This window comes from Lissotriton vulgaris, chromosome 5, assembly GCF_964263255.1.
Source record: "Lissotriton vulgaris chromosome 5, aLisVul1.2, whole genome shotgun sequence".
NCBI classification, from domain to species: Eukaryota; Metazoa; Chordata; class Amphibia; order Caudata; family Salamandridae; genus Lissotriton; species Lissotriton vulgaris.
Window position 1 is genome coordinate 884,474,777 of NC_141693.1, and position 23,379 is coordinate 884,498,155.

Below are 23,379 nucleotides of genomic sequence, written 5' to 3' on the forward strand. Positions count from 1 at the left end.
GACGACAAGCAACAGAAAAAGTTTTAGATACCGAAGAAAAGTGAAACATTAATCACAACCCTGCTCCCCTTCAAATAATTCCTCGGCTCTCAGGGCAGCCTTAAATTAATTAGCGAATGAAGACACTATTGAACTACTTTTCATTCGAATTGACAGAATCTCAGTAATTTCCCTATTATCATCACAGTAAGCAGAACACAAGAAACATCAGTAAGGGGTCAGGCAATTTGTGTCCACACAAAAAGGACCAAATCGTCAAGGAAGGTGCACACAGCTCATGAGAACAAGCATTTGAATAAGGATATAAAAGTCCTATTCACATCTAGCCTACGATTATAATCCAACACAGCATTTTAAATGCCTGGCTGATGAGGATTATGAATCCGAAACAGGTCCCAGGATGCTTGTTTCCGGTCCCGGGAAGACATGGCTTGGTAGTTCAGGCTGGACTGTTCCCATACGGAGCAGGGTCAGACTGATTTGCATGTGGCCATGTCTGAGCTGGGGTGGCTGAGTGAGCTAAATAATGGTGATGGATTTAACCCAGATCATTTGACTGGGGGTGAGTGTTTGATTTGCTCAAACGCTCCGTCCATCATCCCCTTTTGTATCGCTTTGTTTGCCCTAAATTGGCAGGATATGCTCAGACGTGAGTCCCTTGCTCACTTGGCCACTGGATTCAAGATAGCCTGGCTGATGAGGATTATGAATCCGAAACCGGTCCCAGGATGCTTGTTTCCGGTCCAGGGAAGACATGGCTTGGTAGTTCGGGCTGGACTGTTTCCATGAGGCACAGGGTCAGACTGATTTGCATATGGCCATGTCTGAACTGGGTGGCTGAGTGAGCTAAAGAATGGTGATGGATTAAACCCAGATCAGTTGACTGGGGGTGAGTGTTTGATTTGCTCAAACGCTCTGTCCATCATCCCGTTTTGTATCACTTTGTTCGCCTTAAGTTGGCAGGGTATGCTCAGACGTGAGTCCCTTGCTCACTTGGCCACTGGATTCAAGATAGCCTGGCTGATGAGGATTATGAATCCGAAACCGGTCCCAGGATGCTTGTTTCTGGTCCAGGGAAGACATGGCTTGGTAGTTCGGACTGGACTATTCCCATGAGGCACAGGGTCAGACTGATTTGCATATGGCCATGTCTGAACTGGGGTGGCTGAGTTAGCTAAAGAATGGTGATGGATTAAACCCATACAGTTGACTAGGGGTGAGAGTTTGATTTGCTCAAACGCTCCGTCCATTATCCCCCTTTTGTATCGCTAAGATTATAATCCAACACAGCATTTTAAACACCTGGGATAGTCAAAAGATTTAGGACAAGGAGTACGAAAATAGGAATAGCGATTACCTAAATGTGATTGTTTGCAAATCACAATTACCAAATCACTATTCCTAATATATCTAACTCTTTTGAGTTTTATTAGTGATTAGTAGTGGGTAAATAGACCTGCCTCATGAATAATAATGAGGTAGGTTGAAATTTGCTAGCCACTACAATTCACTGCCATCACAGAGATGGTGGCCTGCTGGGGTAAGCAGACAACCATGTCTGTGATTGCTTTTTAATAAAGCAATTTTTTTATAAACACAGCCAGTTTTCCTTAAAGAAAAATGGCATGCTTTTAAAAAGAAAAAGATGAAACTTGGAAATTTCATTTTTTAAGCGCAGGCGGTAACCTGTGGGACGCCTGGCTGTTCATAAAAATATTTTGCTAACCATTCTCAAGAGACCTCTTCCCATTTGCGAATGGGTTGAAGTGCGTATGTTTTGTGACCATGTTTTAGTCAGAAAACATTCATACATACCATCTCAATTTGGTATTATGACAGGATGTACTCAACATGCCCCTTTTAAATTCAAAATAGCAAAACCCAAATTGTGATTGGGTAACAAGTTACTGACTCACAATTTGAGCTTTGCATATCCCAACAAGCATTTTTGCAGTAGCAAACGGCCCGATTAATGCAACTGCAAAAATGCTTCGTACAGCTAGCCCTTTGTGCCGAATCAGTACTTCATTTGTAAAAAAATGAGTGTCGGTGTGAGAAGGGGGCCTGGTATATGCTGTCCACTAATTCAAGTGGACACTATGTATCAGTCCACACGACCCTTATGATGAATGAGGTCAAAGATAGCCTTTTGAAAGCTATCCTAGTGGTGGTTGTGGAGAGCAGCCTTCGGGCTTAATCTTGAAGGAATGTAAAGCAGCTTGATTTACCAGAATATCACCTCCTGAATGACTAAATGAGAGGAGAACCACACAGTAGTTATATAAAAATATGTATTTATTAATTTAACACGCTCTACTAATCTCTACACAAGATTAGATCATAAAGTTCACAATACTGGATCAATAGAGCATTCGTAAGTAGCACAATACACACCGGGATCCAGGGGGAGACCGAACCATATACAAAAGAAATGGTAAAACAATCACGTCTTGACTAGACACAGTGCCTCGAGCACATAGAATCGCTGAGACCCCAGGGAGCCACCCAAGGTAGTGACACAGGGAGCCCACGGAGAACAGGTGCAGTGAGGAAACAAGACCACGTGTTCCGTACAAGTCTATGGGAAATTCGCAGTTGCAAAGTTATAGTTTAAGGACACTTCTACGAGGACTTCAAGCAAACCCTTTGGAACATAGGAGGTTCTAGAGCCAACCCAACAGTGAGTACCGAAGTACCCGTATTATCTATCCGAGAGGAGCCAGGTGCATAGGGGTCAAGTGATGTCGGAAACCTTTGTCATTTTCAATGGAGAGCTGCAAAAGAAGTACTGTTGCCAGGAAGGCGAAGAGTGTCCAGTGGAATCCAAGCCTGGATTCTAGGTGAGAGGAACCTGAAAGCAGAGGGGACAGAGTCTGGGTCATGGCAGGTGATCAGGGTCTCAGTAGTCGAATGCCCACCAATGTACGGTGCTTCAGGTGCGAAGAAGGGATGCTTGACTCTGCAGCCACGAGGACCAGGAGATGTCAAGGATGACCAGGATCTGAAGGTGAGCTGTCCCACAATGGGAGTCGAGTGCTGAGGGGTCGATGTCCGGCTGGAGCACCAACAAGCCTTGGCAAATGCAACCCATGAGGTAAGAAGAAACAGGTTACGGTGTGGACCAGCGAGGTCCAGGGGACTCTCCAAGCAATGGAGAATCAGGGCACATCTGGAGCAACCAGTGAAGTTTAAGAACAAACAAGGTGACCCTCGCCCGGACCCACAGGCCAACAGACCAGGAGTAGCGAGGATACCTCAAGCAAGTTTGCAAATCACCAGCCCACGGAGCACTCAGTGCAAGGAGACCATATTTCTTTGGTGCAAATATGGCGCGGGGTCAGGACTACATAGAGTCCAATGCATAAGCTCAGAATTGCCAACAAGCATATGCACTTGCAAATGTACATGGTGCACAGGGGTTCGGGTCACACGGTCCCCACAAGGGATACTGGTCTCAGAATTGCTGAGACGTCAGATCAACCTCAGGGACCTTCAGAACTAACCTCCTGTGTTGCTGAAAACTTTGGAGTCCTCAGGAGCTCAGGAGAAGCAAGCCGGTCAGATGCGCTTAGGTGCCTGCTACTGCAAGGGGAGTAACTCCTTTACTCCGAGGGAGATTCTTCAGTCATCCAGCGTCATGCAGAATGTAGAAGTACTTGGATTCCTCTTAGCAGAATCTTGTCCAGGTAAAATCTAAAGTCCTGTAGCCAGGTAACCCACTTTATACCCATGGGAAAGGGTTGGACAGATTCAGTGGACCCTCCTAGGGGAGGGGCAGGACAGAGGGGTGGCTACACCCAAGTCCTTTGTCCAGTTTCACGCCAGAGCAGGAGCCAATGGCTCCCAGAACTGGTTTGAGCTGGACTATGATCAGGGACACCAAATGTGCCCCCAGTGCAGACTTTCTGGCACTCTCAGAGTGCACCCACCCAGCCCCAATACACTAAACCCTATCTGGGAGGTGGTTACACCTCCCTGTAACAGGATGCTTATTGTCATACCTTTCTCTGCTCGAGCTTGGCTCATCAGCAGGAAAGCAGAATCGTGTCTGTGGCTGGCAGCATCCATATTGTGCTGCCCGGGTCGAGAAAGCTAGTACCGGGTAGACTGGTGACCCATGAAGCTCACTTCTGAAGGGGGGAATCATACCTCCCACACCAGTTACTGGTGTGGAGGTATGATTCCAAGGTGTTTGACACCAAACACCACATGTTTCAAAGCAGCCGTTTTAAAGTTAGCATTTACCTCGACACTTAGACCTATATGTCTGGCTGCATCACAGACAACCCCGGAGAATGGTCTCAGAAGGCTGCAGAGGGGCCTTACTCATGCAGGGGCACTCTCTCATGTAAAACCCAGCAGCCTGCCTTCAAGATTGATAAAGCCCGCCATAGGGGTGACCGATCGATTTTTAAGTGTAGTGATTTAGATAGATATAGTAAGCCTATAAGTAAGAGGTGCAAGCACCAGTTTACACAGGCTGCTGTAGCATACCTATTGTGTCATTTTGAATGGCCTCTCCTGGGCGGCATAATACATGCTTCAGCCCATGGAAGGCCTCTGGGGTACCTATGTCCTGGGTACATGTGTACAATATACTAAGGTTGATAAGGGTACCCCAGTATCCAATCTGGAGTGTACCTAAAGTACATACATAGCAATTTAAGGGAGAAAGCAGATAGACTCGGGTCCAGGATAGCAGTATCCCAGTCAGACTAGTCCAAAAACAGTGAGACATCAGCAAAAAGTGGGGGTAACCATAAGAAGCAGATCCTACTTTCCTACAGTTGGTACGCAAGGCTGTGCTGCAGCAGTGCAATTGAAAATTGGTGCACCAAATACCAAGGCAATGTTGGTTTGATTCCACCGCAGGCCTTTTTAATCTGCTACCAGAGCTCCCTGCCCCTTTATCTCCCTTATACAGTACCTGCATTGCCCCTCTTCGTGACAATTTTCTGTCTTTCTCTTTCTCCTTCTTTCCCCTTCTTTGTCTTTTTCCTTTCTTGCTCGCAGTCAGTATCTGATAAACAAATATAAGTGTTGGCCCCCAAAAATTAGTTTGGTGGCACCGGCAATCACCGCACAAATTAAGCACTGATGCTGATGTGTGTAGAACAGTAAAGTACTGTGTCCATGACCAGGATGCAGATGTTTCTGATTCAGGGTGGAGACTATCATATTCTGCCAGGAGTGGGCAGGCACTGTTACCAGTGACAACCGGCATGGCTCGTGGGTGGGTGGGGTTGGGTGCAGGGTGGCTAGGGGAGTCCAAGGGGTGATGTCGCGGGGGGTCACGTGGAGGGGAGAATTAAAAAAAGAAATAAACTTACCTTTAGGCCTGGTCCTGCTTCTCTGCTCCTGCTCTCCTGTCTCCAACTCCAGGAACAGGAAGCAGGAAGCAGGCAGCCAGGCACCCTTCCCTACGCTAATCACAACGCTGCAATGCAGCATTGTGATTGGTCTGAGCACCTTGACACAGTGCTTAGCCAGGGGCTGGAGGGGTGGGCATGTTCTCTAGCAAGGGGCTGGAGGATTGGACATGTTCTCCATGCATACTGTGATACAGCCTGCATGGAGAAGGGGAAAGAGCGCATGTCTGGTTTGGGTGGCCCAAGAGGGTCGGCCAAACAGTCATTACGCACTTAGGAGTGGGCAAACCACTCCTCCCCTGCTCCGAGTCAGAGCAGCCCCACCCACCCGCCCACGCGCAAAGCAGCAGGATGCAAAGCATAAAATGACAATAACTTTAAGTTGTCATTTTAATGTTTCTACTTCACACTGCTTAAAAGCAGTGGAACGACATTCATTCACCATAGCCGAGGAGCCACCACTGACTGTTGCCCCTTGAATTAAATACTCAGGAGTCAGTTGAGTCACCAACTACTTCCTGTTTATTCGTAGCAATGTGTCATGGGCCTGCCAGGGACATCATGCTTCTGGTTCTTTGATAAAATCATAAGGGTGAGATGAAAAAAGTTGACAATGGGGCAAAACACATCAATTGGTCACCTGCGATTTGCTTAGAGGTGACAATTGATCTACACAAGGAAGAAAAATAATATAGTCTGCACTATGAAGCATATAATGAAAGGAACAAAGTGAGAAAGAAAAGTGAACAAGTCAATCCCTTCATCGGAGGGTTTGGCTTCTTGTCCAAGAAAAAAATAATGAGACAATATGGTGCCTGTTACATCACACAGAGAATTTAGCCCAAAGTATTTTTTTTACAGGCAGTACTCAATAGCCTCTTATGAAATATTTGAAATGGTCTGCCTACTAAGGCTAAAGTTATGTATGGGGGTTCCCTCATGAGAGTTCTGAGGATATTGGCCCACAAAAATGGTGTAGAATATGATTACAATTCTGATAGACACTTATGCAATATTTCAATATTTTCTTGGCATTGCAGCCCTATTTAACTCTACTCAGGGTTATAGAGACTCCGCCATGGGAAGGCATGCAGAGTTTTCCCAGGGGGCCAGTTGCGGGCCCCCAGGGGGTTGGAGGGATGGGGGGCAGCACTTTGGGGGTACACATGGTACCCCCCAACATTGGCATGCACAAGGTGGTAGGCACCACGCGATGCCTGTCACGTTGTGCATGACAATGCACAACATGCATATATTGCATTGTGAAGGGTGCTGCGGTACATCAGGGTTTGCAATTTACAAATTGTGAGTGGCTAAAAATCGCAATTTGCGTGTTTCAAATCCTGACGGTCGTACATTCGGCCCGTAGTGATGAAAAACAGCCCATCCGTAATTGACCAAACTTAACTTTATGATATACCTATAATAATTCGGTAATGCATTTTTGAACCTCTCTTTGAGCATAGCTCTCAATGACCAAATCAGCATACTTTCTTATCCTGAAAGTTCGGCGATCAGTTGCAAAGGGCTCCGTATGTACCTCTTTATTTAGGGCTGATTTGAACTGCTGGTGGGTCATATTTCAATTCCACAGAGCTACTGGGCCTTTTAACTCCAAGGCATCAGTGAGGGTTTGCGGAAAAGGATTTCGGGGCCTCAGGCTGTGTAACTTCTAACCAGATAAGATTTTCCAAAGAGCCTTTTTTATCAACTCATGATGAGTGCATGTAATTCAAGAGGCTGGCTTTCTGTATTAGAAGTTGGCCACTCATCTTAAATTCCAGCCTGATCTGGACTAGTTAGGTATTATGCAGGAGCTTAAACAGTGACCTGAAGACAGCGCTCTGATTATTGTTAAAAAACACCAAGTTTCTCTGGAAATGCTTCTGTGCCACATGCTAGGGTTGGGATAAGTTCAGCATTTAATATCTTCTACAATGGTTCGACAGTATGGTTTGAAAGTCAGATTGTAGTGATGCAGATTCTGGTCTTAATGAGTTGAGATGTGTTAAGGCTTCCCTTGTCATCCAGCCAACACCCCAAGTATTTACATTTGTTTGACATAGACAAACGCCATTTAGATACCAGGCACCATTTATTTTATTTTTCTGCCAAAAATTACAATATTTGTTTTTTCAAAGTTTATTATCATTCCAGTTGAGCTACAATGGCTGCGTAAAACATTGATCAAGCTTTGTAGCCCCAACGGCTTTTGGCTTACCAAGACTACATCGTCTGCATAGAGAAGAGACGTCATGTGTTGGTTCGCCCATTTTAGTATATGGCTGATAACTTAGTTCAATGAGGGTACCATGTCACAAACTGAACAAGTTATGACGCTCGGGGCTAATACACTCCCTTGTTTGACACCTTGTTCAATTTTTATCTTGTCAGAGACTACTGAAATATTTCCCAGGTTATCTCTGGCCCACGTGTCAGAGTAAAGTAGCAGTAAGTCGCAGAATAGCGCTTTCAGAATTTGCCAGGCTCTAAGCTTCGACCAAAGTAGCCGGTGTTTGATATGGTCAAAAGCTTTACTATAATCCACAAAATGACAGTAGAGTAGCTAATTTTTTCTTGTATTTTTTTCAACAAGCATTCTTATTGTCAAGATCTAGCTGATTGCGCCTGCCGAGAATAAAGGACTACAAGTCCCAAAAGGCTCAGCGTGGGAGGCGCGGTTAAAAAGAACCAACGTGTACTTCCGCGCGAGAGTAATACTGTGTTTTTTTTCCATTGCTCGTTTGGACTAAGAAGTGAGCCGAAGAAGTCTTGAGCTGGAGCCTTAACGTGGTTCGGGGTTTGGGGCGAGGATTCACCCAATGCTGGAAACGGCGTTTTCTGAAGCTCAACTATTGACAGGTAGGGAGAGAAGAGTCGGGTCGCGGCTCTGTCTCTCGCGACTACCGCATTTTGAGGAACCGGTACGGAGCACTTCAGGGGCACTTCCGTGAGGCAACGGATTCCCCAAAGGCTCCGGTCCAATGTTTGAGTGGTGCAGGCGGCTGCCGAGTATTTCCTGGTCATCGGAAAGCCGTACTGGCATCAAGTATCTGATGCACTTTGACAAAATCCTGGTAAATACAGCGTGTTGATCCCCCGGTGAGGAGGAGCGCTGTGAGGTCATTGTTTGGTTTAATATCTTTAATTGGACAGCGTGTTGATCCCCCCGAGAGGTGGAGCGCTGACAGGGCAGAGACAAATAGGGCGGCGGTTGTAGAAATACCGTGGAAGCCAAGACGATTCAGCCTAGGGGCATCTGAACCGGACGTTATAAAGAGTAGTCGGTTAACTACGAGACTTTCTTTCCCTTGAATCCGGATAACAGGATACCTGATGACTGAAATTGTGTGTTGTTGATTGAGGCCCTGGTTTTCTGACTATGAAGAGGCTGTGGTGTTTTCCTCAAATGGGCGAGGAGTTACAAACGTTCCATAATGTGAGTAATTGGTACGAGGGTCTGAACTTGAAGGTACTTAGGGATAGTGAGATCTAATGAGAATAGAAGTTAGGCGCTTGTGGTATGTTAATGCTGTCTTCTTATGTCTTACAGGTCCTTTGTCCCTGCAGTCCCTTCCCGTCCTATATCCCCTGCCTGATCTGACTAGAACTCTGTGTCTATCATTCTGAGTTCGGAACGATCTGGAAGCGGAACCCTTATAGCATCATCCTGACCCTGAGGAGCTTGTGAATCCTGACACTTATGGCCAAAAGATTGTTAACGGTGCCTGAGAAAGGTCTAAGGCTGGTTCAATTAAACCTTATTAGGTTATTTGATCTTGCCCATGCTTCTATGTCCGCCAGTAGAAGTGAAGCTAAATATGTGGCCTCAACATCCAAGACGGCTATAAGGTGATTGGTGTCAAGGGACACCATTGGGCCCTTTTTGTAAATAGGATGCTGAATCGAGCCTAGCCAAGATAAAGGGATGGATTAAGTGATCATACAAGTTTTGAAGAATTCTTTCAGGGAAGTAGACCAATACTCAGAGTCTTGTTATTTTACTGATGACAGAATGCCGTTTGGGCCAGGAGCGCCATTGGCTCTGCTTTCCTGAATCAAGTTTACTATTCTTGTGGCCGTGAGAGTAAACACATCTTGACAGAGTTGCTTGCTGTAATTAAATTGTTGGCTAGAACATTTAATTGAAACGTTATACAAAGAGCTGATACGTGTGGTCCAATTTTCAGGGGTGACATTGTTCCCATTTATATTGACAGCTGGTATACTTGTGTGACTCCTGCTATGTAGGACTGTTAATCTTCTTGATACAGGATTGTGTAAGTTGCTGTATTTGTAGTAAAAATTATAAATAATAAAAAAAGAAGTCTAGTAGCCAAGGCTACAAAATGACGCTGGTCCCCTGCCAATCTAAGATCACCTTACACGGCTACCAAAGCTGATTCCATGTCATGAGCAGGCCGAAAGCTAGACTGTGCTGGATCAAGTAGATCATGATCTTTGAAAAATTGGAAAAAATTCCACCCCCTTCGCATGCCAATTTTTGCAGGTGTCAGGAAACATTCTCCATTCATAAAGAGGACCTTTGATTTTGAAAGTTTGCACATCAACAAAGAGGAAACTTGTCAGGGCAGACCCTAAACCCATGAAAAGGAACAACTGAGCAAGTCAATCAATCAGACTTTCCCGGAGCTGATCCCCATGGTCATCTGACGAGCTATTGGAGCGCATACGGCTGATGTGGGCTCCATATATCTTGTGGTCTAGATGTTGCCGGCTGTATGTAGCCGACTGTAGTAAGCTGTATGTTTCTATACGGTCACTGAAAATCACCATGTCACTTAACCAATCAGGACCTGTGGTAGCTCTAGCCCACCTACTCTACACTTGGCCAAAAGTAAAGCCATCGCTGTCGGACCACTGAAGAAACATTTTTTATGATTATCCGTGGATTGGGATTGATTGTGTTTTGTCAGCTATAAGGAGTACTTTATGTCAGTAGTCAAAAATAGGGTGATATTCCCATGTAAGGTGCAGAAGGCCAGCATAATCATGTCTGCAGCGAAGACAACTATGGGGGAGAGAGGGGTAATTCTGTGTTGCCTTCAGGGAGTACTGCAGGCCCGATGGAGGAATTTGTTAATGGGTCATGGAAAGGGTGCCAGTTTGTGCACAGAAAATTGCCAGTGGGCCTCAGGCTTGGGTGCGTCCAGTTTAATCTCCCGATCCATTCTAGCTAAGTGCGGTGACGTTGGCCCGATAATGAAATCATTCAAAAGATAAGGTTGTACCGTTTACATATAGATGACCCATCTCAATTATGGCCACCTTTGACAGGGTATTTTGTCCCTGGACAGTAAGGGGATAAAGGGGCTAAGAGAGCATCTTAATAGGCAGGGAAGGATGTATGACGTTACAACGCATGCTTTTACCATGCATGCCTTTACAAAGTGGTTTTAACATTGCAAACCTTTACTACGCATAGCGCTTAGAGGTGCTGGATAGTGAAAAGTTTAATTTTCTCTTCCAACTCCAGTCCCCGTTTACACTAGGGAAGGTGTTGGATAGAAAATTAAACTTATTCCCTATCCTAGAGCGCCCACCAGCGCAATGCGTTGTAATGGTTTGCGTTGTAATGCCTGCGTTGTAATGGTAGTGCGTTGTAAAAGTTTTGTTGTAAAGGTTGTTCACCGGTAGGGAATATACGCATGATCCACCGATCTTGGTGCTGTGATCTCCATGCCCAGCAGGTGGTGGCAATAGTTTTCATTTCTTTCTGTGGTTTGGGAAGACCCAATGGTAAACGTTTATGCCAAAATTTTGCAACGTAGCATTGTGCTACCAAGTAATATATTGCGGGGTCTGGTACCACAAAGTCCCACCATGCACATGGAAGGACCAACAAGTTCCACGTGATCCTTGCAGGTTAATTCACACTGATCAGCCTAATCAAGAGGGATCAGAGTGTAGTAAAAAAGTGTTTAGTAAGGGCTATAGGGATACTCGTAAAGTGCTACAATATTAGTTAAGGCTACTCTACCTGCTAGAGATAATGGAAGTCGGAGCCACAAATCCATATTTTGCGATAAGCTGTCTATTACTGGGCCATAATTAAGCCAGAGCATCTGATCTGGCTATGTCTGTAGAAAGATGACAAGCTATTTGGCGGAGCCAGTGACCCAGCCAATATGATATTCTAGGGTGAAGAGCATTGTGCTTTCGGTGATCAGAAAGAGGTACGATTTAGGCCAGTTAATAGAAACCTAGCAATAGGCACAAAATTATATAATTTCACAGATCAGTGGGTCAAGATAAACCTACGGGTCCTTCACAAACAAAAGAATATGATTAACGTACATGGAAAGCAAGAGATGCCCATGACAAAAAGTAAGGCCTCTATGCATATGTCTTTTTGGAGCTGCTTGCCGAAAGGGTCCATGGCAATCATAAACAGTAAAGGGGATATAGGGTATCCCTGCCGAGTTGCACATGCCAGAGTGATTTTATCTAATATAAGGCATTGACAGAGATGCAAGCAACCTAGTGTGCATGTGTAATATCCGGATAAGTGCCAAACAGTTTTAGGTATACCAGCAGCGCAACTGCAGCCTTAACAGTAGAATTGACATAATTGAGCACCGCAAAGACCCAACAATGGTTGAGTATTGTGTATCTGTTTGGCACAAACCTACACTGTACAGGGGCAACTTTACGCTCAAGTAGAAGGGAGGGTCTTCCGGCATGTATCTTACCAAGGATCTTGATAATACAATTTATTAATGAAAAGGGTCGGTAGAAGGCCCATTTAGAAGGATCTTTCTAGGGTTTTTGAAAGAGAGATAGTGCCTCGCTCATCTAGAAAGGCAAATGCCCATGTTGAAGAGTCTCCACGTATACCTCAATGAGATAGGGGGGCAAGGATAAGAATTTAGAATGTATAAACATCTGTGGTGAGCCCTTTAGTACCTGGTACATTACGGCTGGTCAGAGAATCAATGGCAGCAGTGACCACTTTAAGAGAGATGGGTTGATGAAGGAACTGTTGATGAAAGTCCTCAAGCCATACCAATGCCACTTCACCTGTATACCTGTTAATTTTGGAATGGGACCTAGTATTTATAGCATTGTAAAGCTAGGAATAATAGTGTACAAACTCAGAAAGAATGTCCTCATCCTAAGTAAGTATCAACCCGTTCCCGGTCCTCAGTCTATTAATAGCCAGTCAAGTTGACTCCCACTTGAGAAGCCAAGCCAACGTCCTGCTAGGACTCTCGCCCTTGTTGCACTGCCTAGCCAGAGCACATTTCCCCAGGCGATGAACTTCCTTGTCAGCTTATTCTCTAAATTGGTGTAAAAGGTTATTTTGCTCCCTTTTGCTCTTTTTTTGCTCTTGTGGTCAAGAGAGTCTGCAAAGCTGACTCCAAACGAGTTAGTTGCCCACAAATGTCCCTCAGAACCTAAGTATGTTTCAATATAACTTGCGCATGCACATCGGCTTTAGAGCCCAGAGCATAACTACCTTGGAAACTAGACTGATGCTGATCTGCAAATACTCCAAAATTACAGCACAGAGCTCATCTTTGAATACTGCCTCCAATAATTAGGAGATCGCAAAATGCCAATACGTGTCAAGGAATTAGGTATAATGGAGGGATAAGGCAAACATGACTGGTGAGTGATCAGAGAGCGTGAACGGTAAATGCTTCACCTCTGACATAGAGTAAGCAATTTCGGAAGAGGCCAGCCAGTGACCAAGCCTGGGGAATAAGGCATGTGGCCCGTAATAAGAAGATGTCTGGTGATAATTGGCTTCGAAAGTGTGCCAGGATTATGGTCTGCAGCAGAGCGACCTGGGTGCTCACCACACCAGGAATACTGCAGAGATATCTTGATAGCTGAAGAGAAATGTAAGCAAAGATTCCACATAGGTTGTCATTCGGGTAGTAATAGTGGATTCCGCAATGCCCAGAATGCATACATTATTGACCCTAGAACACCCTAGAACACACCTCCAATCTTTATTTTTCACCATATACTTCAATATCAATAACTTTAGGACTGGTGTCATTAGCATCATCCTCAGGGTTCCAAATTCGATGCTTTGCTCCATTGATCCGGGCCACTTGTCCATCCATGAACTCAATCAGCCCATCGAGGTGGGTGGCCATAGAATTGATTGTGGCTTCTAAGTTCAATAAGGATGACTGCCGTGGAGTTCGAGGAGCCCTGCTCCCAGTGCCCTGTGGAGGGTCAGTTACACTGGCGGAGGAAAAGTAGTCCGAGCACCTAGGTGCCTTTTTATAGTCAAAGAGGAGCTTCCTCTTCTTTGGATTACCCTTGCCCATCGTGATCCATGAATCGGCCTAGGCATGCCTAGGCATGCAGACCTGGAAGAGAGTATAGAAGCCCCTGCTCACCACAACCTATTGGACTCCAAAGAAGAGGAGGGCAGCAGAATCAGGCAGGGTGTGAAATGAGATCCAACTAGGGCAGTAGGTGCCTTTCAGGGTAGGCAGGACCAGGTAGACGTACCATCCAGGGAAGAAGGGGACAATATATAGAAACTGGGGTTGTTATGTCTCAGACGTTCCCCAATGGTAGGCACCAACTCTCTGAGTTAAAAAAAGCAGGAAGAGCAGAGCTCCACATTTGGTGGGACCAGCATCTGGAAATGAGTTCAAGTTCCATCTTCCTGATTCAGCAGCTGATCTGAAAGGCCGACCTCAGGTGCATCCACATCCCCATATGATGTCAGGTCTGCAATGGTGGAGCTCAAAAGACGGCTGCGGTAACAGCAATGAACTGCACTGCCATCTATTACTTCAGTAGGCAATCTCCAGGGATCAGGGTGCACAAGGTCCTCCCTTGAAGATTATAGGATCTCTTGGGGTCTGCAACTGTAGAGATGCTGCAGGGGCACCCATCCAACATGGGGGGCAGGCAAGGGAGCCAGTAAAGTGCACGAGGCGTGCCGGGGCTTGTAGATACAAATGCCGCTAGTGGGCCGTCAGCGCTGGTTGCGCCACCCACAGAAGCAGCCTCGTAAGATATGTCTCGGGTCCGCCATTGCTGACCCCGCGTACAGTCCCGTACTGTTACGCTGACTGTGCAAGTGCCCACACTTGCGAGTCCCAGATACTTCCCTCACCTTCATATCAGTCACCCCTATGTTAGGCCTACGGGCAGGGTGCATTGTAAGCGTAAGGTAGGACGAGCCTAGAACGTGGCATGTCCTAGTAGTGAATTACCGTCCTTTCTTGTTCTTCACTATTGAAGGGCTACCTGTTCTCTTAGGCCAGATGAGCTGTCAGAGCTATTACACGCTATAGTCCCGGCAGGCTCAGGGAACACGGTAGCGGGTCGAGTTTAGTATGCCTGAACTAAGAATAATAAAATACTTTCTTTAGTAAGGTTTATTTTAATATCCTGTGTTTGCAAATGCTACTTTTAGAAAGTTAGCATTTGCTCGCCTAACTGTTCAGCCCGCCTCTGCCAGGATGTGTATCTGCTGTCTGGGTTTGTGTGAGTGACAGGGCAGGGAGATTCCCGGGGGATAGTCGGGTGCTCAGGAGGGTGAATGAGATGCTTGCACCAGCATGGGTGGACGGAGTAGTCCTTGACTCCGAATAGGGTTGTGCTCCGTCATCACAATGTGGGCTCCACCTCCTGCGGAGCGTCTGATGTCTCTGCCCTGCACCATGAAAGAAGACGGCAGCGTCCTGTCTGTACTTCAGAACCGGGTTGAACCAGGCTCAGGCCCCCTGGTCTGCAAAGACAAAAGAAATGCAGTATAAATATAGGAGATCCACTCCTTACAAATCAGATCCAGTTTTGACCACGACGAACCTCTGCCTGACTAGAAGGACCAAGAGAAGCTGAAGGACGGAAACCAGTCTGTATCCTGTAAGACTGGCCTGCAGTGGTGCCTTGCTGAGAACGGAGAGGAAAGGACCAGATAGGACTTTGTAGACTTGTGCCTGAAACTAACTCCAAGGGCTTGATCAAGAGCTTGCCCCCTGAACGGAACCCCAGGACCATTGGGTTCTATCTGCTTGTGCCCATTTGCTGTTGGGTCTCAGTTCTTATTCCCTCACCAGAGTTGTGACTCGGGTGCCTTCGCCCTCTCCCAGGTCATGACAGCTCGGAGCCTGGTCGCCCTGCCGTAGAGAGCCCGCTCATCCCTGAGCCGATCTCCGCTTCAGTGCCGGGCCGCCTGCTCTCCTGTCACCTCGCCGCTTACGGAGCGAGCTTCGCACCTCTCATCTTCTCCAGCCGGAATCTGCACGGAGAGCATCTCATAGCCTCGGGCATTCCGTACGTCGTATCGTACCCGACTGTCTCGCTTTGCGCTCCTGCATACCAAGGCTCGTGCCGCACCTCAAGAAAGGCCTCCCCGTACCGTGGTACCGGAAGCCTGGTGCTGCACCCATCTGCCCGAGAACTCGACGCCCCTCACAGATCCACGAGTCAGACCCAGCATGCTAAGAAGTAGTACGCCCCGCAGGCCTGAACGGCGCCTCGCCCCGTGAGCTGCACCGATCCCGGATCGCCGCAACCCTCTACAGTCTAGCTCCTTCACCTCGCTCCTCGAGGGGGATTGAGCCGGAGAGACCCTCTGGAGAACCGTCGGCCTTGTTCAGGGTCCGCCCTCACAAGTAGCCGCGCCTGAAACACCTCGGACTTCCACCAGCAAGGTACACTTGAACTCCGTCTCGAGTTCATATCGGATCCAGGGTCCGCAACGTTCTTATTTCCCTGTCATCGTACCTTGCTAAACAATGAACACTGAAAGACTAAGTTTGCCTATTGTAATCTGGTGACCTCAACTTACTAAACGTTATTTTGGTCTTGTGATAATCCTGCTTGAATCTATCTTTTATATAAAGTATACGTATTTTTGATACAACCATACGACTGGTGTCCATTTGTGGTGGGTCAGTGGGTTTACTGTGTGTGGTCATGAATGCTTAACTTACGATCGCCCTGAGGATAAGCCTTATCTGCACCCCATCCTGCCATTGAAGAAATGTTGGTTGAGAAACTATTAGTTCAACTAAAAGAGCTAATAAAAATGTTTAGACAATTGGTTCAATATGTCATGCAGACTTTTACTGTCCAAACAGCAATAAGGATTCCACAACTTCACCCCTTACCAGGGGAACACAAATAAAATTACACCACAGACTCTCTTTCAGGCGTTGATAAATTACTCACAAAACGGGAACAAATTCCATTCTGGATAGCTCAAAAATTTTCTTAAATTGAGGCGGTATTTCCTGATACTACCCCTCATGAGAAACACAGAATTCTAACAATCTGTTTACCAATGGGGATTGCACCACACCTGGAGGACTGCGACACTTGGGGTACAGTCTTTGCTGCAATCTACACTAAAACTCATGGTGTTCCGTCTATGGCGGTAATACCAGACGTCCTGAAACAGATTCAAAATGAATGCGGGGCAGAGCGGGCTGTAAATCTAGGTATGAAATTACTGAAAGATTTCAAACAGATCTCAACAATAATATTAGCTAATATTAAAAGTGAAGCAGCATCCGTGGCGATCCGCCAAAAGTTAAGAGGATTTGATGTATCTGACCAACCACATGAACTGGCCAGAATAATTGAAAAATCCTATGAAGAATTTGGCAGAGACAGTCTGGGTGGGAAACCAGTTAAACCCTAACTGTCTGAAAGTCCTGAAAAGGTCTTTATTAAAAAGCACTCCTACTTCTCCTAAAAAGAAGTGGGAGAACACTAAACAAACTTCTAAAGAGAAGCGTTCTCAATCCCGAGGTAGGTCTCCTCAAAAGGAGCCCTCTGAAAGGAGGTAAAACCTCAGGAATAGGGATAGTTTGAGAAAACCTGATAGATATCAAGGCACTGATACACGTTCATCTCGTACCTTTCAGACTTCGTCACAGAAATCCAAAAGAAGAGGACGGTCGGAACAAAAGGAAGAACACGTGAAGTCCAAAGACGATCAACACGTTCCAAAATATAAGAAAACTCATTTCACCAAAAAGAAGGTAGCAGGTCTAAAAATCAGACATGCCGATGATCTTGAGGACACAACTCAAGAACCGGAAATTGGCTCAAATGATGTTGGACAGCGCAGGCGAAGTCACCTTAGCTCGCAAGAACGTGAAAGAACCTTGGAGACAGTGGACTTGAATGAGTACATCCAAGTTGAAACTGCAGATACCAGGGTTTGTATTCCACATAAGTTATATGAAGTAACCCTCCGGATGGAGGGGGACATAACTAGAAAAATAAGAGCTTTCTTTTGGGAGCGGCGATCTCAGGGTTATGACATTCTTCTAGCTGAACAAGACTGGCCACCTGAATTTGTCAGGGAGTGCCCACATGGCAAAGAAATCATTAGGCCAGCTTTCTCCAACCACATTGCAATTAATTTAAAATATACTTATGCCAGGAAATTTAGCCGTAGCCCAGGTTCCTGCATTATATAAAAATCATGTAGGATAGGATGAGGATTCTCCTCACCATAAAATCCAGTTAAAAATCAACCAACTGCACAAAGGCAGTACCCAGTTAAGCAAAAAGCTAAAACAGGGCAGGGACATAATATATCAACTTGAAAACCAAGGGCTGATTGAAACATGCACCTCGTCAATTAACAATCCTTTGTTTCCTATTTCCAAACCAGACAATACATATCATCTAGTTTTGGAATACAGACATCTAAACTCTTGTTGCAAAACTTTTTCAGTACAAAATGCACGCAGTGCAGCACCAAAGAATAACATTCGGCGTAAAAAATATAAAACCATATTAGATATTTCAAACGGTTTCTTCTGTCGAAACATTGCACATGAAAGTAGGTATTTGACCGCTTTCTCAATAATGGGGACACAGCATCAATTCTGTTGTCTCCCCCAGGGATTCAAGAATAGTCCAGGGTTATTTTCAGCCAGAGTAACAGAGTTACTACAAACCTATGATGATGAGGTATTATCATATGTCGATGACATCTATCTAACAGACGATGACTTGGATAGGTACTGGAACAGGGTGAACACCATAATATTGGGCTTCGCCTCTGAAGGGTACAAATTCAATTTTAAGAAATCACAAATTGCCTATTTAAATGTCCTTTTCCTAGGATATGAACTTTCAAGTGAAGGCAAAAACCTGACAGCAAACTTTCTAGAGAAATGTGAGCTGCTCCAACCTCCAATAATGCTGAAAAACTTACAGTCGATTCAAGGTTTCCTGAATTTTGGAAGAGCTTACATTCTAAATTATGCAGAAAGGGTTAAACCTCTCTAAGAAATAATCAAACCTGATTTTAAAACAGTTACTTGAACTCAAAAATGCACATACATTTTAGGTTCATTGCAAACAGACCCAGTTAGCAACAAAACATTTACAAACACGAGTAAACATGCGCAACCTAGTGATCCGAATCATTCCATGACAATGCGGATTCACATACTTAACCTTTAATGAAGGAGAAAAAGTAGCAATAGCTTACAAATCACATTTGTACACACAAGCAGAAATGAAATTCTCTTCAACAGAAAAAATTCTGACAGCGGTTCAAACTGCAGTAGCAAAAGAGAGAGCCCTCGCACAGGGTTAGCGCATTATGGTTGTTAGTTGTTACTCCTGTACCTGCCTTAGAGGCAGTGACAAAAGCGAGCATTCCAAATGCTAAAGATTTACATCCGAGATGGATACAATGGGTTAATTCTCTTGCTGCAACAAATGTTGAATACGTTTTTGACCCTTTCTTGAAAACACAAGCATTTCTACAATATGAATAAGAATGTCCTCTGCCTATTGAGAATTTGCCTCCAGGGCAGTATGAATGTATAATTTATACTGACGGATCAGCCCAACCCGCTACAGAGGGTAAACAAGCTTATAGTGCTGCGTGAGCGATCGTTAAAGGTAGCTGGCAAGATGGCAAATTCCGACCTATGGTCACAAAAACACAATCTCTAGGAGATTGTACAGCTCAGGGAGATGAACAAAAAGCATTCAAGATGGTGCTTGAAAATACTGATTGCAAATTCCCCATACTCATAGTGTTCAATCTTACAATGAATACTTGCAAAACTGGATTCAAAACGGTTACAAAGATGCAAAAGGTGGCACAATCAAGCATAAGTTGCTTTGGGAACAAGTAGTTCAGTTACAACAAGAACTACAAAAGGCTCACGTGATACATACACTGAGTCATCAACGTGATGGCATTCACGTTGCAGGGAATTCATTGGCTGATGAAGCAGCGAAGGCAGCTGTGCAATCGGCTTCCGTAGCTGCAATCACTTGTTCAAAAACTAAAATAGACAGCGAAATAATGCAAGCTGTTGTTGCTTCAAGCAAAGACAGTGGTAAAACATTACCAAAAGGCTTTCAACTCAAATACTCATACATAACTGATGCACATTATGTTCCATTTGCTCGAATCCCTGGAGTGGGGTATAGAGTAATTGCAAACATGGAACATAGATTAGGACTAATCTTAGCAGCACATGAAGGACTTGCCTCTGCACATGCAAGTGTTTCCGCTACAGTGTTGTTATTAAAACAGAGATTCTGGTGGCCGCGCATGAGAAAAAAAACAGAAACTATGTTTTGGAATGTGAAATTTGCCAAAAGATGAATGTGTCTACAGTGGAACGTCCTGCACAGACGCCCCTGTTAATTTTACATAAACCATCAGCTTGCGTTTACCTGGACCACTGCGGTCCCTTACAGAGGGAGGGTATCTATAAATATATCATGGTCACAGTTGATTTGTGTACAAGATTCATTTGGATGTGGCCTCAGCGCTCGGCTGACCCTCGAACTGTTATAAAAGATTTGAGTGTCTTTATCGGCACATACGCAGTCGGCACGCTACATTCTGACCAGCATCGTGCATTTAGCTCGCAAGCTTACAAGGAGGCCATGGCCAAATTGGGCATTGCATTGCGGTACTCTAGTCCATTCCATTCTGCGGGAAATTCAGTAGTGGAGAGAACAAACTGGGACATAAAGCAATCTATAACAGCGGGGTATTAGGCCCGGATGACGGGTGCATCAAACATCTTATAAGTGTCCAACGTAGTCTTAAAAATATGCCAAGAAGTTCTCTAGGGGGTATCACTCGACATGAAATCCTTTTTGGAACCAGAATGATTATTTCAGATCTTGATTGTCAGGCTTCAGTGGTAGAACAACAACCCTTTGATATTAAAGACCTTTTGGCTGTTTTGCAGGACTTAAATGAAATAAGGAAAATCCAAAGTAATGTGTTCCTGAAGCCAACGACCACTGAAGAAAAAACAACCGTCCCAGCAAGACATGTCTGGATTCCAAAGATTGGGGATCTAGTGAGAGAAAAGATCGTGGACAAGAAGGAATTAGGGCCTTCTTACAGACAACCAGTACCTGTCCTAGCCATCCACGGATCAAGAACAGTATTGCTGCTTCCCCTTGCTGGTAAAAAGGAGAACAGATGTGTGTCCATTGACATGGTAAAACCACATCATGTGGCCGATCATAAGCAATATGCCAAGTGGACTCCAAAGATGCAACAGACGCCTTAATCTGGCTACTCTCCAAAAGGTTCAAACTGAGAGACTCATCACCTTTGAAGAATCTGCAGTGCGAAAAGAAGGACTATGCAGTAAAGCCATTGAACTTGTACCTCTTGAGACCCAAATAACAGTTTGTCAAGAAACGCCTGTCTACAATGAAATAGCATCTGACTATACAAATGTAACAAGTGATCAAGTGGTTCCAGCGATTTCAACAAATCCTGATGCAATCCCTACAATTGATGGAACTGCCTCTGGCTATTTCATTAACTTTGATATGTTTTCCGAGGATCCCAGTAAACCTGAAACAACGCCAGTAATAATAACTTTTAAAGAGCAAGCAACAGACCTTTTTCATCATCTGGAAAAGACTTATCTGGTTTCACCATGGATTGAACTTTGGATTGTGTTGGGTGTACTTTGTCTTCCACTTTGGTTGACTCTGGTAATAACTTTGGGAATGCTGATAAATGGAAGATATGTTAAAAAGGACACAGCAAAAAAGAACATCAACTTGCTACTCAAGCCACACAAATCATCTCATCGTGAACAAAGAGACTTGTCATCAGGAAACATCACAGCTGCTCCTATACCTAGTGGTATAGCTTAGGACAGAACTGAAGATTCAAAATTTGGTCCGCGGAGCTGTTGAAGATTCCACGCCAGTTCAAGATTTCCTTGAATTACTTTGTTCCATCTAGTACCTTTTCTGATAATTGGGACTTTGAGACTGGTAATAATATGATGTCAGACTTAGAAATGTCTGCAAAATGTACTAATCATGAATACTTAGAGGGTTCATCAGATTATGAACAAATGTATTGTTATAATCACTATGGTCATCATTTCTTGCACAAATCTGCAAATCTTAGAAATGTACTGAAATATAACCAATGGAAATATTGTCCTACTCCACCAAAGGGAAGCTCAAAAACATTTTATGGCAAATTTCCATACTTTTCAGGTTTTAATGTTTCAAATCCAGAATCATTTTACTTTAAAAATGTTAATAGGACAGGAATGAAAAGTATGTTGACAAATACCAATCAAATTTATTCTGCGGCCTTTTATGCTCAGCTATCTTAGTTAGGCTTCGACTTTTGAAAAGACAACATTGAGACAAAAACTGTCTGGGGCACAAATGACTGGCAAGTGCAGGGATTAGAAGCTTTATTTAGAGCCTGTATCACTCCAGAGCAAATAATGTTTTTGAATGACACTGTCCAACAGACATCTTGTCTTGGGTTAGCCAAGATCAGGAGTTAAACAAACCGTCCATACCTACACCTACACCTGATATCAGTAACACTTGAGAGGGGGTGGTTGATACATACTAATTTGCTTCACAACAGAACAGACCCAGATTGGAAAAAATGGTTGATCTGGCCCACAGACACAAACAACTGTCAATATAGATTCTTGAATTAGAAACAAGGGCTCACATTCACTAGGCCAGATCCAAGATATGTTCAGAGACAGTATCCAGGAATAGTAACAACATACAGTGTAAGGAAACTGTGCCTTGAATGGCTACACAAGTCTACACTAAAGGAAGTAAAACAACACTTATCTTTACTTAAAGATGGCGCTGATCTGAGGGACGTTTTACAAGGACCCACTAAACCGAGTCATAAATGTTTTATATACGCCAGTATCTATGCATTGTATAATGAAGCATGGAAGATTACACAAGCAGAGACTGCAGAACGAATACGAGAAATTGATCGTATTAATTTAGAGAAATCTCTCTCTGTAGTTGACAATAGGTTAAAGACTTTGTCGTCCAGGATATATTCTTTGGACAGCATAGTATCCTTTGCCATAGACATAATGGAACAGGACTTGGTCATGTTGCAACATGGTCAGTCGCAATTACGTTCTATCATGCTATTAGGTTGGACGTTGCAAAACCTTCGTTCAGGCTATGTGCCTTGGTGTTTAATCAACACCACGTTACTGTTTTCAGAATCCAGTCTCACTGATAAACAGATCAAACTGGCACAGAGGGGAGCAGACTATACGGTGCTGAGCATTGAAAAACTGGAAAGATTGCCATTTACTGTCGCTGAAAAGCCAGCCATTGAATGGATAGTAGACGGAACAATAACTCTGCCTGTTACAATGTTCCATTTTCAGTATTGCTTAAAACATATACCAGCAGGCATATATGAAAGGTTGGGTAAAGAAAACATCAAGACATCCTGGGAATTACCATACACCCAAAATGTTGGAATAGGGGGAAATAAGTGTTTCTTAGTAGTAAAAATTGTGAAAACGCACTAAGCGGTTCTCTCCTTTGCCATGGTATTAATTTACACGGGGCCTGCGATGGTTCCTCTAACAATTTATCCTGCCACCTGCAAGGTTCACCGGCTGCAGTGATTGATACAATTTTTAGGCAACTTTCTGACGGAAGTTACAATATGTTGAATGATCACAGTTGCTGTGGCATGTTGCCAGGTTTAGCCTATCTCATAATTGTGTCAGCCAGGGTC